Genomic DNA, 16,486 nt, shown 5'->3' with positions numbered 1-16,486 from the left:
TGTTCTCTTTGATTGGCTAATGTCGATACCCAAACAAATATTAACACGCTGGCCCACGTGGGGAACCTTATTATTGACTACACGCTTACTGGGTAAGTGAATCATTGTAATAACCAGTAAAAAATATGCTGCATGGGTCTATTTTTAATAATATTGCGAGAATAATATACTGTTATCCATTACCGAACATAAATGTATAAGCGATATGCATACCGCACGAAAGAAAGCAAGTTATCGTTGTGTATACCTCCCTGACAGTCTAAATAAGGGGAGACCCCTAATTTAGACTGTCAGGGAGGTATTGATAGCAAATCTATAGCACATGTTTACGCGCGCTAACATGATAGGTTACATGAAGAAGACTTGATTCTTACTTGTTGGGTTGGTTGTTGCCTTCGTACCTTCTCTACTATATATTTGAATTCAACTCATCTTATTTAGCAATCTTTTGGTGAAGTAGTAGTGTTGTAAAACTGGCTGAAATGGCACATTTAAGCACAGTCTTTCACAAGGCGAGTGGCACACTTGCCATGAGTGAAATGCAACATGAACCTCAGCCATTGACGAATGCTAAACAAAGACGGCTTTCTCGTCCAAATACCATCGAAGAAATACGAGTTAAAAGACGAAAAAGAAAGCAAAAAAAGCGCAAGGAAGACAAACAGATGTCTAAGAAAGCGAAGAGGATGATGAAAGCACGAAAGCTGGAGTTGCAAAAGGAAAAAATTAAGGAATTAGAAGAGAAAGCTTTGTATGGCAAAGAGCAACGAAAGAGAGCATTATATTTTTGGAAAAAATGGCGGGAAGAGCGACGATTGGATAATAACGAATGCATGTGAGTCTCTTTTCCCTAGTATTACGTATTTTTATTTATTAAAGCAAAGTATTTTCTACATAAAGTTAGATTATTTAGGATAGAGAGCCTGCATGGTCATGATTCATGACTTCATGTTGGGGCTTTTTCATTGTTTATAGGGAGAGGGGATCAATTTTATTCACGGAAAAAGGAAAACCAAAATGTTTTTTGTGCAGACTATTCAACTACATATATATGAAATAATGTAGTGTCCCCCTACCCTATAATAATTACCCCTTGGTGCGCGACCTTCAGAGTTCGAGGTACACGGTTGGATCCTTAGAATCTCCACATCTGTTTCGACTTCTCTCTAATCCGTGTAGCTTCAGCTTTAAATACTCTTAAAACAGAGCACTGATGGAGAGAGGGGGTAAAGTGCGCACCGTCGGCTTCCATTGATAGCAGGTGAATTTCAACTGAAGGAACTACTGACGTTAAATATAGGTACTTTACCTTTTACCTTGGACACGGATAATATTATAAAGTAGCCAAGTTTCCATTTCATGTAAATAAGTTTATGAGTTTATGAGTTTTGGACAGCCTTGACAGTCTAAGGTCAAAATGGGGGCTTGGATTTGAAAATAAATTTAGTGGATATCAGCAAGATACAAGTGTTGTTGTTATATAGCTCCCTGGCCCCTCTCCCTGCATGATCCATTAACTTAAGAGTTGTAATATTAAAGAACTACAAAATGGGAAGGTTTTGCTTGCATGGGTACATGAATATTTTATTTAAAAACTTGGCCTGATTTAAAATAACTTAGTTTAATATCAAATCTGTATTATTGCTGATCAACATTCTGTCTTTATAGACAAATTCGTCAAATAGACCCAAACAATGTTAAGAGCTTGTCAAAAGAACTTATTCTTGGTGAAGGGAGATTTGGTACATGCAAGAAGGCATGTTACAGAGAGAGGATTGTTGCGGTGAAATATTTCAAGAAATCTGTAACACCCCAAATGGTTGAAAGAGAAGCCAATATGATAAATTCCTTTGATCATCCGGGTAAGTACACATAAGCACTTTTTATGAACTGTCTCTCACATTAACAAGTGCAGTGGATTGGTTTTCATTAACCCATGAAACAAAATGTACCAATTAAAGTGTAATAGTCAGAAAAAAGCAATACAAAGCAAAAGAATTAGAAGTTATTAAGGGCTAAAAATGCTAAAGTGTATTTTACAGGTTTATGAAAACAACTTTAATACACGCATCAAGAGTTCCATGCTACTGCTCTAAGCGCATGCTCAGGGGATTAAAAAGTGGAATAATATTTTGTAAAATATGCTATTTCTCGGTACGTTTGATTCAGAATTTGTTTAACGGTGGGTACATGATCTTGTATGTTTGATCAAAATTTAGCTTAAGAAAGACACAACTAAAATATAGCATATTTTACAAAATATTAATTATCAGCAGTAGCGTGGAACTCTTGATACGTGTTAAAAGGAAGGGTTTACTAAAATTAATTTCACTTAAGTTTTTATTTAATCTCCAAAATAGTCAATTGTCAATGGAAACAACCATCTTGCGGCTTGCATAGGTATTAGACATTTTAAAAAAATTCAGCTTTTTGACCGTAGTTTGATTTTTACAATAATTCATTATTATTAAGGCTCAGGTGTGTGTAAAATACAGACTTCATACGCTGGAAGAAAATAATAAATTTGTAAGCACCTCTTGCATACTATTTGAGGAAATAATTTTTTGGAATTTTATGTAGTGCATTTCACACTTTCATAGTGCAATTTACATACATTAATGATAATCAGAGGCCTGAGAAACATATGTTTGGGTGTAAACTATTAATTGCTACTCAGTCAGGGGCAAAAGGCAATCAGTGATTACAGGCAATTGCATGACTGAAAGGTGGGTAAAAGGGGGCAAGATGATAAAAGCTTTGTGTTATATAAGCCCTGACTGCCAATATATTTTTTCAGGTTTGCCATTTGTGTTTGGCATTTCCAATAAGCAGAAACCATATTCAATGATTATTGAATTTTATGGTATTGATGTAAAAACCGTGACAGTAGCTGAAGGTGCAAAGACAAATTTATTGAAAGACCAAAAAACCTGGGCAGAAAGTCTTTGGCATTGTTCAAATGCCATTGCCTACCTACACCAAAAACTGTACATTCATTGTGATATCAAAGGTGACAATATTGTCTTCCATATAGTAGATGGAAAGTACTTCCCAATATTAATTGATTTTGGCAAGATGAAGAAGGTTAGTGATGCTAAAAAGTACACCCTCTCAACAAATGAGCAAGAAAAATACAGATTATACCACAAGCATATTGCACCAGAGGTAGTAAGGGGATTTCACCCTCAATCTACAGCAAGTGATGTATATGCTTTTGGACTTGTGATATCACTAGTGTGCCACTATACCAAGTATGAGGACTTGAGACTTCTAGCAGTGCAGTGTATTCATGGTACCCCACATAAAAGACCAGGGATACAAAATATAATTTCAAAGCTTTTTTCATTTTTTAATAATTAAATAATTATTATATACTAGTTATACAATGGTTTAAAATGGCATACCATGAAATATCCCACAAGTCATTTATAGTTTCTAGTATACAATCAAGCCTATAGGCGAGTGTGGTATACAAAGAAAATACAAGTGCGAGTGGGTTACCCACAGTATATGCATCCTTGTTCTCAGTGCCTTCTCAGTGAAATTTTAATAAATTGTAAGGAGGCACTGGGGAATCCGAAAAGGATTGGTTTTATCATACTTAACAAAAACTTTTAACTAAAGAACTTATGACATATCTTTGTTCACCTCTGTCATTTGACACTGTAGTATAAGCACACTTTGAAGAAATTCTTTGTACTGGAAGAAATCTTGAAGGCCCCCCAGGAAGAGTATCATTCTTGCATGCAATGAGAAGAGGGTTTACATTGGCATAAATGGTATCATTTGATGAATGATACCAGGTCACACATGCAAAAATGTTCTTAAAGTAAACTCCGTCTAAAACTAGTGAATGAGTGAAAAAATAATCAACTGTTCCAAATGTTTGAGTGGAGGAATCTTGTGTGATACTACCATCATTTTTGGGCCAAGATGCAAGTATTCCAGTTGATCTACTGCTTCGATGAGCCGTTTTAGAACCAAATTCAAGGCCATAAATATTAATTGTGGCATACTTGTTTACTGATCTTCCAAGATTTTAGTGTGAAAGCTCTTTTTCAGGAAACATAATTTTATATACTTGTAAAAGAATAAGTATGTCATCATCAACAAAAAAAGCTTGCCTATAATTCTTAGGGATTGATATTGGTGCAATATTTAACCAATTAATGTTATGAAGTGGCAGCTTCAAATCCATCTCATAGTATTCAAGTCGAGCAACAAATGATTCACCTGTAAAATTACTTTGTTGTTCTTCTGAAAAAGCGTTAATTGATGTTACATTTCTGAACAAGGGCTCAAATTCCTCAGGCAAGGAAACATTATCAAGAAATCTAGACGTGCATAGCTTTCTCATTAATTGTAACTCTACAGATATGTTGTTCGTAACAATACTTCCAAGTATACCATTATATCGTTCAAAGCTAAAACACCAAAAGCTTTGAATAGGCCCGTAGTCAATGATTACTTCCTTGAGGTGACAATGAAGATGCATATTTGGTGTTGTAGCTTTGTTTCCATAAAGTGACTGGAATTCGTTACAGAATTTCAATAGTAGGCCATCTCCTTTTATTATGTCTGCTTCAGTGAGGATGGGTTTACAGACATACCTACAAGCTAAGGTGAAAGTCTGCCAGCACCTAAAATGGTCATCCCCAATTATATCTTTTAATGCAAAGAGGGAATAAGGAATGCCCAGTTCTTCCACTGTTCGGCGGTGTATGTTCCATAATTAGCTGAAATGTTCTTAGGTAGTCTTCCCAGATGGGGTGGAACATCCATTTCTTGTATTCGAGCATCAATTTTTCTTAATTGTGGAGCACTTAAAATACCTTCGTTAATCCAAAGTTTGAATACAAATTTAGCTGTACCAAGAAATAAATCGTGCATGGGATCTATGGCACAGAACCGTATTACATCGAAGTATTCAAGGTCCAATAACGAAGAATAAAATGATATGCCATATTTTTTTGAGAGCTCTTTAGCCTTGACTTTTGTTTTGCATTTTTTAATTTTTTTTGCATATTTTCTGTGATTTCTATTTGTTCTTTTTTCCCATTTCGTACGGTCAAATCCTGAATAATCTCTAGATTCTCCAAAAGAACCTGAAAATTTCTTTAAACATCTGGAGCAACCCAGCTCTGCAGAATGACCCTTCAATCCACATAACTTTCTTGCAGCAGGAATGTCAGAGGATGTACAGAGAACTGCAGCACGGAACTTAAGTGGTACACTAGTAATGCTATTGTTCATGAAGATTCCTGACCATAATGCATTTAGCTCTTCAACTGCTGGGTTTAAAAACTCATTCAATGTTTTAGGTTCATTTTTCATTGATGGAATTATACCTACCACAATGACATTTTCCCACTTAAATCTTTCTGATCTTGGTAAGTTTAAAAGAACAAGGTATAATACTCCAACCGAATAGTCCTTTCTTCGTTTCATTGGTTGAAAGAAATCAAAGTTTAACATAAGGCCATAATTTCTTGGGGCATCTAAAAAAGGTTTTCCATTGAATGTTTTGAAGTCTTTCCACAGTTGGCCATCATAGATGTCAGTCATTAGTGAATTACCAATATCCCTTTCTCTCCATTCTTCACATTTCTGAGGAAAACCAGCTTTCTTCAATAAATTTTCCAAAGGATTGATTATCCCATTATAGCAATAATAATGTATAGGAAAAAACTTGACATTATTGTTTTTTAGTGTGACCTTCTTTACAAGTGCGCTATCACACTGATGGGGTCGTCCTCTTAAATAGGTAATATTGGTGCAGTGCTTGCCAACTTGATGACCATGGACATCATATGTCAGACATTCATCATAATTGTAGCACTTTGTGCATTTTGGACAAACAATGAACTTTGTAAAGTTATCCCTGTCCAAGTTCAGATATTGCCGCACCATATACAATGAACAAGGAAATGCAGCAATGAGATCTGTTAGGAGTTCATTTGACATATGAAGGTTTAAGGCCTTGAAAAATTGAAGAAAAAATCTTAGCAACCATGTAAGACCATTATCACTTAGATGACAATAGCTTTGCCAAATTAGTAGAAAGTACAATAACCATTGTAATAAGGAATGGGCCAAGTGAAATCTTTTCTTTTTTCGTTTGGGCTCTGGCAAGGGGCTTGGTGTCTCAATGTCTTGGTTGAGTAAGGATTCAGGGACATCATCCCAGAATTCATGAACATCTGAATCAGTGGATTCACGTTCATCATCACTGCTCTCTGTCTGCTCTAGGTCACTGTCAACATATGTGTTACTTGTTCAGCCTGAAAATCAAAATATGTATCAAATTAGTATGGATCAGAAATTAAAGCCATATACATATGCTAAGGCAGATTAGCGTAGCAGTTTAACAAGTGCAAACGCAAACGCAAGCAATGTTCACACGTACAACGCAAATGCAAGTAAATTAAGATACGCATGCGCAGTAGTGATTGTTTATAGTTCACACGTATTTTCCTTGCGTTTGCGTTGCTCGTGTGAACCACGTCTTGCGTTTGTGCTTGCGTTTGCGTTTTCTCCGGTTCACACGTTAAAAACGCAAACGCAAACACAAACACAAGAAAATGGAAAATTTTCCATTCCTTGCGTTTGCGTTTGCGTTTGTGTTACTGTAGTTCACACGTAGTTTTCTTGCGTTTGCGCTCGTGTGAACCAGGCTTAAGAATGAATGGAACTATATCAACCTTACTCGCGCTAAATTTTAGTTATCGTATTTCTTAAGCGCGCGCATCTTAGTGTTATACGCCATATTATTCAAAATGTTTATCAAATGTTTATCTGTAGTTTTGTAAGTGGAGTGAAGAGGATAAACGAAACTGGTTTCCAATTAAATTGTTATTGGGTTAGTGCGTAAAAGATTTTCATAAGGCATTTTGCCTCCAAATATCTATCAATGAGTCAACTATGTAATAATGTATCGATAAATAATTTTCAGTTGGTGAGAGCACAGACATTTAGAAATAGCTTAATATCAATACGGAACATTTCATAAGATTTGTGTTAACATGTTCTATTATTGCAAATGAAATAAACTTTGCATTTAAAAACATTTTACTTTGACAGTTAATAATACTTTAGACCCCTCCACTACAAAAGGATATTCCAAAATGATAAAGTATTCATAGTTTAATAAAAAAGGCGATTAATACTTACAGTCTCGGAATTCGTTTGATTTTGAACTTCTTGTGTTTGTAAATCTTGAACTTGATCTGTAAGCAAATATAAGCTTTAGTTTAAGGACGAAAATCCGGGTTATAGAAGGAAAAGAAATGATATGTCATACCTTGCAATAAAGATGTGGATATATGTGATAGATCGACAGATTCGCCATCAGAATCAGACGATGAAGTATCTTCTAGAACTCTATCGTGCTCACTCGTAGTAACAGCTGTTGCTTGTCTCGAAAACAAGTTCAAATGATGTCGTCTATATGTTGATTCGGAAACGTACTCATTGCAGTGAGAGCAATAGAGATATCCAGATGGAGGTTGATTCATATTGATCGCAGTTATATAATAGTTAAAAGGCCGGAAAACGTGTATACGAGTAAATTTGAAACCGTAGTTTTAGAATTCTGAAATGACTGAACTATAGACCCGACGCGACGCTTGGAATGTTTTTCGTAGCATAGCAACCATAATCAACAAACGGTACCAATCCCTATCGGTCGTATAAAAATCAATCGTATGTATTTATCGTAGTTATTTGACTGCGCGATAAACAATAGGATAACATCAACTAAATAATTAAAAATATATAGTAAACGACACTTAAATTTCATGGTGAAATAATAATAAAAAGGATTGGGATAGAGAACGGAGAGGTGTTTGTGTATCAATTCCCATCTGGAACTCAGAATTGAGTGTGTACACTATTTCCATGTGGCACTATTTCGAGTCACTAGTACCATGCATGCCGAGCTAGAAGAAATTTTTATATTGAATTGACATAATTATTGAAACAAAAGTAAAACCGGCTTTATTTACCTTTAAGATGACGCGTTAAATAACGTTAAAGGGAAATCCATATTTAGTCACCTTTAACACGGGGTATTAAAGTAAGTTAAATTGAAACATACCTTTACTCACCTTTAAGATGATGCGTTAAGTAACGTTAAAGGGAAATCCATATTTACTCACCTTTAACATGGGGTATTAAAGTAAGTTAAATTGAAACATACCTTTACTCACCTTTAAGATGATGCGTTAAGTAACGTTAAAGGGAAATCCATATATATTCACCTTTATACTGTATGTTAAAGTAAATTAAAGTTAAGTGATACCTTTATTCACCTTTATAGCACTATTAAACGTCATTAAATACGGTTTTCATTTAATCACGTTTAAGTTGTTGCTTAAAGGTGTATAAGACACCTTTACAAACTTTAGTCTCTTGATTAAAGGCAAGTTAAGATAAATTTTCGCCCTGTGGCTATTCTTCGTATGATAGCATCAAAGGATTCTGGTGTTTCCCCGGTCATGTACTAAAAAACGCGTGGGTAGCTCCGTACTAAACGATAAATATCGATGCCATTGTTTTCGCGGTGAAGAAGCTGGTTGCCAAGAAGTCGGGCTAAGAGGTTAAATCTCCCTGTTGGTACTATAGAGACCAGCATAAGAAGTGCTATGAGCAGATTCCCTATAACATGGGTAGGAAATAGAGGAACTAGGCGTGGTGATCTTTGGAGTACAAGTTTTACAACTGTAACCACAGACCACAGCGTCATCACAACAAAGGTTGGGAAAGGAGGAACATCCATTACTTGTTTTGAACTTAATAAATACCTATAAACTTTTACAAAGGCGAAGATATGCAAATAATTTGCTACAACTTGTCAAAGCGTGCGTGCACTTAGAATGTATGCATTATTATTAACATAATTAGGCAACAAAACACAAACACAATTAGGAAACACAAGAAGGTTGATAACATTCACACTTAGCGCACGTGGGCACGTTTGCTAGCAAGGCACTCTTTTCATCATTCGTACAAGAACATTGAACACGATGGAAAACGTGAAAAAACAAAGAAAAGCAAGAAGAAATTATACAGAACTGGAGGATATTCTCATTCTTCAGGCTGTAAATACATGGGGAGAGAGTGGAAAAGCGTGTTGAGCTACATGAGACGACACGCAGAAGTGATGGGAGAAGCAGGAGACCAGTATTTGGTCGAGGATAAGTCCCCTTGCAAGGCTTTACAAGAGCGCATAAGAAAACGAGCTTCTAAACTGCTCAACAACGCTCTACTTACAAGGTACAATCTATTATTAAACAGGTGCAAAGTGCTTTCCGTAAGTTAAAAGGATAATAATATAAAATTATTCTTATAGGAGTGACGATACCACGTCAACAGACAAAACGCAGCGGGAAACACCATCAACATCAAAAATAATTGATGATGAATACGAGTCTTCTCAATCTAGCAGCGAGGAAAGTGCTAAACAAGAAATTGCAGAAATTTGTAAGGCTATTAATACTAGGGAAATGAAGTATGTGGTTGACGTGGATGACAAAAACCTACAGCATGACGACTCGACAGAAATTCTCAAGAAGATCAACAATAGAAGGGAACTTGAGAAAGAATAAGATAGGTAATTTGATAATAATTTAATATTTTGTAATAATTTGTGCTCAAATTCCTAGATATGGCTTGTAAAACGTGGTTTTCATGTGTTGTTTTTATCTTAGGAAAAGAACTTCAGTGAAGCCGGAGAACAAGTCTAGCAAAAGACAAAAAGTGACGAGAGAGGATAGACTTGACCGCTTGCTGTATGCAATCCCTGGTGTTCTCGAGTCAGCTCAAACTGCTGCTCGCGAGCATAAGAAAGCTTTGGCAAGCTGGAGGGCTATTCATGGTTTGGTGTCTTCTGACGAAGACTAGAATATTTATTTGTCTTTTGTGGCAGTTACATTTTGTACGTATATGTACATGCTAACATGATATCTGTCTGATGAAGACTAGAATATTTATTTGTCTTAATTGTAGCAATTACATTTTGTATCTGTCTGATGTAGAATGGAATATTCAGTATTATTGTCTTGTAGCTGACTACAAATTATTAAAATAGTTTTCTTGTCATTAAGTGGAAAGTCAGACTCATTTCTTGGTAGCTACGATTAACATGCAGTGAAGCTCGGGGCCCAGGGATTGAGAGGTCCTTCAGGATAAAGAGGATAGGGATGCTCGTTGACGAGAAATCGGAAAAAAATACCCTATATAAATACAAAGACGATTCAGAAGTTAGTTTGATTTAGTTTACGGCACCTATTTAACGGTTTGACTGAAATCACAACGCATCAGCTACGCAATGTACCTATTCCGTTAGTATATGCCTATTCCGCCTATAATCCGCTAAATCGGAAATCTCTACTTCAATTTGCCAGTGCTCCAACATCGAACTTCACAAACAGGAACTTTCAACTTCATTAAACTTGAGATCGAACAGGCTCGAACATCCAACTTCATCTAACAACTTGGAATTTGTAAACTCTAACTAACAACTTTCAGGCTCAAACGTTTGAACCCAAATTTTTGAATTCATTTAATTCGATAGTGTAGATTGTACGTTTTGGATGGACGTTAAATATTGCATGTTGCAATCGGATCAGTTGGAAGTTTAGTACTCAAACACGTACCAACGCGACCAAAAAGTATCATATGTCAATGTGACGTCATTGACGAAGGCTTGTGGGAACATCGTAATACGAGCGCACACTTCACTGAGAATTAAAACACGATACCTTCCTTCGCTCAGTTGTTAGCAAACACGTGCATTGATATCAATCTTTCTTGTAAAAAGTTAAAATTTTATCGTCTCTATATTCTTCATCCTAACAATGGATAAAGAAATCAAATCTATGAAAGACACTCTCCGAAGGGTCGCAGACCAGTTGGAAAGAATTCAAAGTTCCCAAAACGTTTATATTCCAGAATTATTCAATCACACGCACGATCTGCTTTAAACTCAGATTAATCTTAATTTAAAGCTGATTCTACTTCAATCGAATTAGTGATAGAGGCCAATAACCAGCCAGGAACAACAGGGCTACATCTCCCAAGGCCACGAGGACCTTCAGGAGCACAAAATATTCCAGCCCCAAGGCCAGATCTGTCCGGTAGCCTGATTCAGCCGTCAAACCAGCACAGACAGGCTGTCGAGCATCGACGGCTATTTAGTGCGTATAGGAGTAGTGGTGCCGCCGAAAAGGGAAAAGGAAAGGGCAAAGGGAAAGTGCCTACATGTACTTTGAAATTTGTGGCTCTTTCTGAGGTGAGCGCCGCAAAGCCCCCAGCTAAGGTCAAAGAAAGAACAATGTTAACGAATGCAGGCCTTGGAGAGGCGACAGTCCAGTTTGGACTGGACATGAATGCCGTGGAATGCCATACAAAAATTACAGAAAGATTCCCGAAGTTCAAGGAGACAGGGTACGAGGTACTTTTGTACCAACGCGGCGAAGAAGCGGGATTTTTTAAAGTGGAAGTGCCCCATACTCCACGGAGATTGAAAGACGCAGCGGGGAGTGCGAAGATATATCTAAGACCTCTTCAAAAAGACCTCGACGTAGATTATACTCTGCCGACAGAAGAAACAGAGGTAAACTCCTATCAAAGCGACCAATTTTTATGTCATCTTTCCAATAGTGATCTTGTTGTGCAGATCGTTTGCAACAGAAACTCAAACAAAAGAATGGATGAATGGATGAATGTAGGGAGGACGGGGAGGAGGGAGGGGGATGAAAGAATGGATGGTGGAAGGAGAATAGAAAATTTAAAGAAGAGAAGGGCGTGTATCATAACATTCTAAATGATGTTCATTTCTTTTTATATTTTGACATATCTGAATTGACTGATTAACGAATCCCTATCTACAGATGGGGTTAGTTGATCACTCAATTTGTTTCGTGTTTCTCTGCGTGTTTATATCACAGTATATAGACACGCGCGCCGTTTTATATTCCTTAAATATATATATATATATATATATATATATATATATATATTTGTTTGAGAAGAAAAAGTCAAGACAACAGTTTTCCCGACAAGCCTGTTTCGTGAATTGTTTCACTCTTCAGGGGATTTAATGATAAGAATATTCGTTACTATCATTTATATAGAAAAAGTATACATAATTAATTAGTGGATGTAGTTTAGCTGTTGCGTAATAATGCTTTGTTTCTGTGGCGGCATGAAGATACAAGTTCGTTGCGCTTATTTAATGATGAGAGTTCCGGTCGATAAATTATTAGAAACTTTTCTTTAAGACAAAGGTTACATCTTTTGCTGGAGCTGTTGTAGGCGGAGCTTGCAGATAGGACGCGCCATAAAATGGAGTAGCTGATATTACCGTTCTTGAGAGTCCAGATGTATTTGCTGAGTTCAGTCGAGTTTTTATGTTGTTCGTGGCGGAATGAGGCGGTGTGGTTTCTGTATCTTGTTTTGAAGTCGTTTTCTGTGAGTCCTATGTATGTTGCGGTAGTGTTGTTGTCCTTTCTTGTGATGGTGGCTTGGTATACAACTGATGATTGGAGGCAGTTGCCATTAAGCGGGCAATTGTTCTTTTGTCGGCAGTTGCATGTTTTCTTGTCCTTTGTGTTGTTTGCGGTGTCGTTGTCGTCTCTCGGTGGATGTAAAATGCGCTTGTTATGATTGTTATGTTTGAAACCGACATGCTTAAGATGATACAATCGACCAAATTCAAACAAGTTAATATCCCTTTCCTCAACAAACTTAAAGACGACACCGAAAAGATCAAGAAAGAACCGAAACTGCTCATCGCCGCTGATAAAACAACGAACTTCTATAAACTGGAACCATCAACATACAACGATCTACTAGAACAGAACATCACAAAATCTTACAAAAAAGCACGACCTAACACTACACGAGCCATCCACGCAGAAAACAAAAATATCGCAACAAAACTGGGCATAGACGACAGAGTAGACACTACAGCTAACAAAGACGCATTCATAACACTTAAAGACCACAAGCCGAACTTCGCTAATAAACCGGCCTGCCGTCTAATCAATCCTACTAAATCCGAGATAGGCAAAATCAGCAAAAGAATCCTCGACAGAATCAACAACAAAATCACGACAGCATCGAAATTCAATCAATGGAAAAACACTGCCTCCGTAATCGAGTGGTTCAAATCCATCAAAAACAAACAACAACACAGTTTTATTTGCATTGACATCGTTGAATTCTACCCATCAATCAGCCATGACCTCCTTAACAGAGCGCTTGACTTCGCCTCAACATACGACAATATCACCAACGACGAACGAAACATCATAATTCATGCTAAGAAATCAATCCTCATACACAAGCAGCAACAATGGCAGAAGAAAGGAGACACAACATTTGACGTTACAATGGGCAGCTATGACGGCGCTGAAACATGCGAGTTAGTAGGACGTTTTCTTCTTTCTCAACTACAGAACCTTAACATCAACGTAGGACTGTACCGAGACGACGGACTAGCCATTTCTAACGCCACACCGAGAGAAACTGAAAATATCAAGAAAGACATTTGCCGAATCTTCAACAACAACGGACTACGCATCACCATCGAAGTCAACAAGCAGATCATCAACTTCCTAGATGCTACTTTCAACCTAAACCAAAATACTACACTGCAGTACTTCCACCGTGAGAGCAACCATCCACCAATTACTACCAACAACATACCTGCCGGCATCAACAGACGACTGTCATCCCTTTCATCCGACAAAGAGTCCTTCGACCAAGCTGCCCCTCCATATCAAAAAGCACTTGACGAAAGCGGATACTAGTACATCCTAAACTACGAACCAACCGCGACCACAAAACGCAAAAACAGACAACGAAACGGCATACTCTGGTACAACCCCCCATTTAGCAAAAATGTCAGCACCAATATCGGACAGAGATTCCTTGGCCTAGTTGATAAACACTTTCCTAGAGGCCATAATCTTAGGAAAGTCTTTAATCGTAACACCATCAAGATCAGTTACAGCTGCATGAACAATGCCAAACAAATCATTGACAATCATAACAAGCGCATTTTACATCCACCGAGAGACGACAACGACACCGCAAACAACACAAAGGACAAGAAAACATGCAACTGCCGACAAAAGAACAATTGCCCGCTTAATGGCAACTGCCTCCAATCATCAGTTGTATACCAAGCCACCATCACAAGAAAGGACAACAACACTACCGCAACATACATAGGACTCACAGAAAACGACTTCAAAACAAGATACAGAAACCACACCGCCTCATTCCGCCACGAACAACATAAAAACTCGACTGAACTCAGCAAATACATCTGGACTCTCAAGAACGGTAATATCAGCTACTCCATTTTATGGCGCGTCCTATCTGCAAGCTCCGCCTACAACAGCTCCAGCAAAAGATGTAACCTTTGTCTTAAAGAAAAGTTTCTAATAATTTATCGACCGGAACTCTCATCATTAAATAAGCGCAACGAACTTGTATCTTCATGCCGCCACAGAAACAAAGCATTATTACGCAACAGCTAAACTACATCCACTAATTAATTATGTATACTTTTTCTATATAAATGATAGTAACGAATATTCTTATCATTAAATCCCCTGAAGAGTGAAACAATTCACGAAACAGGCTTGTCGGGAAAACTGTTGTCTTGACTTTTTCTTCTCAAACAAATATTCTGCTCTACTTCTATCGATGTATTGAGCACTATTTTACGGAAAATTGATTCACAGATTTCTTATATATATATATACACACCGGATCGCTAAAACTTTGACATTCATTGATATATATTTATACATATATGTCCCCTTTTTTCTATTGTATTTCCACAATTCTTTTGTACCGCTGGGAGGCCAGGAACACAAAGGACCATGAAATAGTCAGCAGCCTAATTGACCATATTATTTCCTTTTGTTTCTGTTTCACGGGTAAAGTCCAATCACGTTAACCCCTATCAAGATGCGAGATTAAAGAACCCGAGTTGCTGCATGCATGATTTTTTTTATTGCGTTAAATAGTTTTTTTGGTTTTGATCTTTTATCGCATGTATTGAAATGACAAAGTTGTAAGGATTAAGAGTTAAGCTACCTTTTATTGTAGATGCAGAATTCTTTTTAAATGTGAATATTCATGTTGCACTAATGCCATGACACAAAAAGTTTAAGAGCCTGCGACGCTATATTGATTCCATATTCCATAGTGATAGAAATTCTAGAGTATTTCCCTCGAAGCTCCCCTGCTTTTAATTCTTTCTTTATTATTTTAAGAACCAAAAGCATCAGATAAGGAACAGAAAACAACTTCGTCCGAAAGTTCCGCTACTAAGCGCAAAGGCAGAAAAGAAAGAGAAACAAGGAACATTGAAATAGCGGAATGACACTGATACTGATAGGAAAGAAAATATAGTGCACGAGCTTCAAGAAAATCATGAAGACAAATGGTCAATTGAAGAGTATAGGCTATGGGCTGAAGCAATCGTAAGATAATACGATGTGCTGAGCTTGATAATTTTGAAATTCATATTTATTATTTCTGTTACATATATAGGATTTTTTGGTTGCTTTTGTGTTACCAACAGATTACTGGAAGACACGAAAAAGGCTCTTCCAGCCCACCCGACTATCCTGTTTTTAGAGGACAAGGTCATCAAAAGAAAGAAAATCGGAATTAACTATTGCCTTAACCGAGGCAGCCAAAATTTTCACTCAAGGCTCCTCTAACATAGAGCAATCGCAAGTAAGTGAATTTCTAAAACTCTCTCTCTCTCTCTCTCTTTTATTTAATTTTTCTATGTTTGTGTCTTATATTGTTTTTCACAGAAGCAGAGTAAAAGAACAGAGCTCTTGCAGCAAATAAAATGCTTGGGAGATTTGAAGGACTCGGGTGTGCTGAGCACACAAGAATTTAATGCTCAAAAGGAATCTATCCTTCGGGATCTAAATGCCTTGTAAAGGAGTCACCTTGCAAATATTTGACTTGTTTTTCGTTAAGATAATAATAATGAGCAATAGCATTAGAATATTAAACCTCAGTATAAGATTGCTGTAACTGACTTATGATTCCTATTGTTTCGTTTTCGTTTTGGGACAGCATCACAACAAAGTTTCAATAACAAATAAATGATAAATGTAATTATAGACCTTTATTTATCTATGATGTAATGTTTTACTATTCAAAACATTTCGCCAAGCTGATTTGTTTGAGTGGTATCAACAGTAATGTGTCTTCTCAAAGGTACCGTCAGGTTTAAATGATTCTCTGGGGAATATCACGTGGTCTGAAATTGGGAAACAGTTGAAAGTGTCTATACTTTACAGTGTATAATAAGTATTTTTGACTAATATCCGCCATGTCGGTACATAGCTTTTACTGCCTCTCGGTCTATTTCTAGAAACGCCCTGACGACTAAATACGACGGATCATCTGTAATCATCAGCATTTGGTCATTTTCACGTAACCA

At 37.0% G+C, this 16,486-nt stretch overlaps 1 pseudogene; it reads right to left on the bottom strand.

The window, feature by feature from the left end:
• Positions 1-3,468: 3,468 nt before the first annotated feature.
• On the bottom strand, positions 3,469-7,514 carry LOC148909373 (uncharacterized; annotated as a pseudogene).
• Between the last annotated feature and the right edge of the window lie 8,972 nt (positions 7,515-16,486).

Source organism: Actinia tenebrosa, unplaced genomic scaffold, assembly GCF_029948245.1.
Source record: "Actinia tenebrosa isolate PJP-AT-01 unplaced genomic scaffold, QUT_ActTen_1.0 PGA_scaffold2__45_contigs__length_23673736, whole genome shotgun sequence".
Lineage (NCBI taxonomy): Eukaryota > Metazoa > Cnidaria > Anthozoa > Actiniaria > Actiniidae > Actinia > Actinia tenebrosa.
Note: the sequence above shows the minus strand (reverse complement) of the source record. Positions and strands in the feature narration are given on the sequence as shown.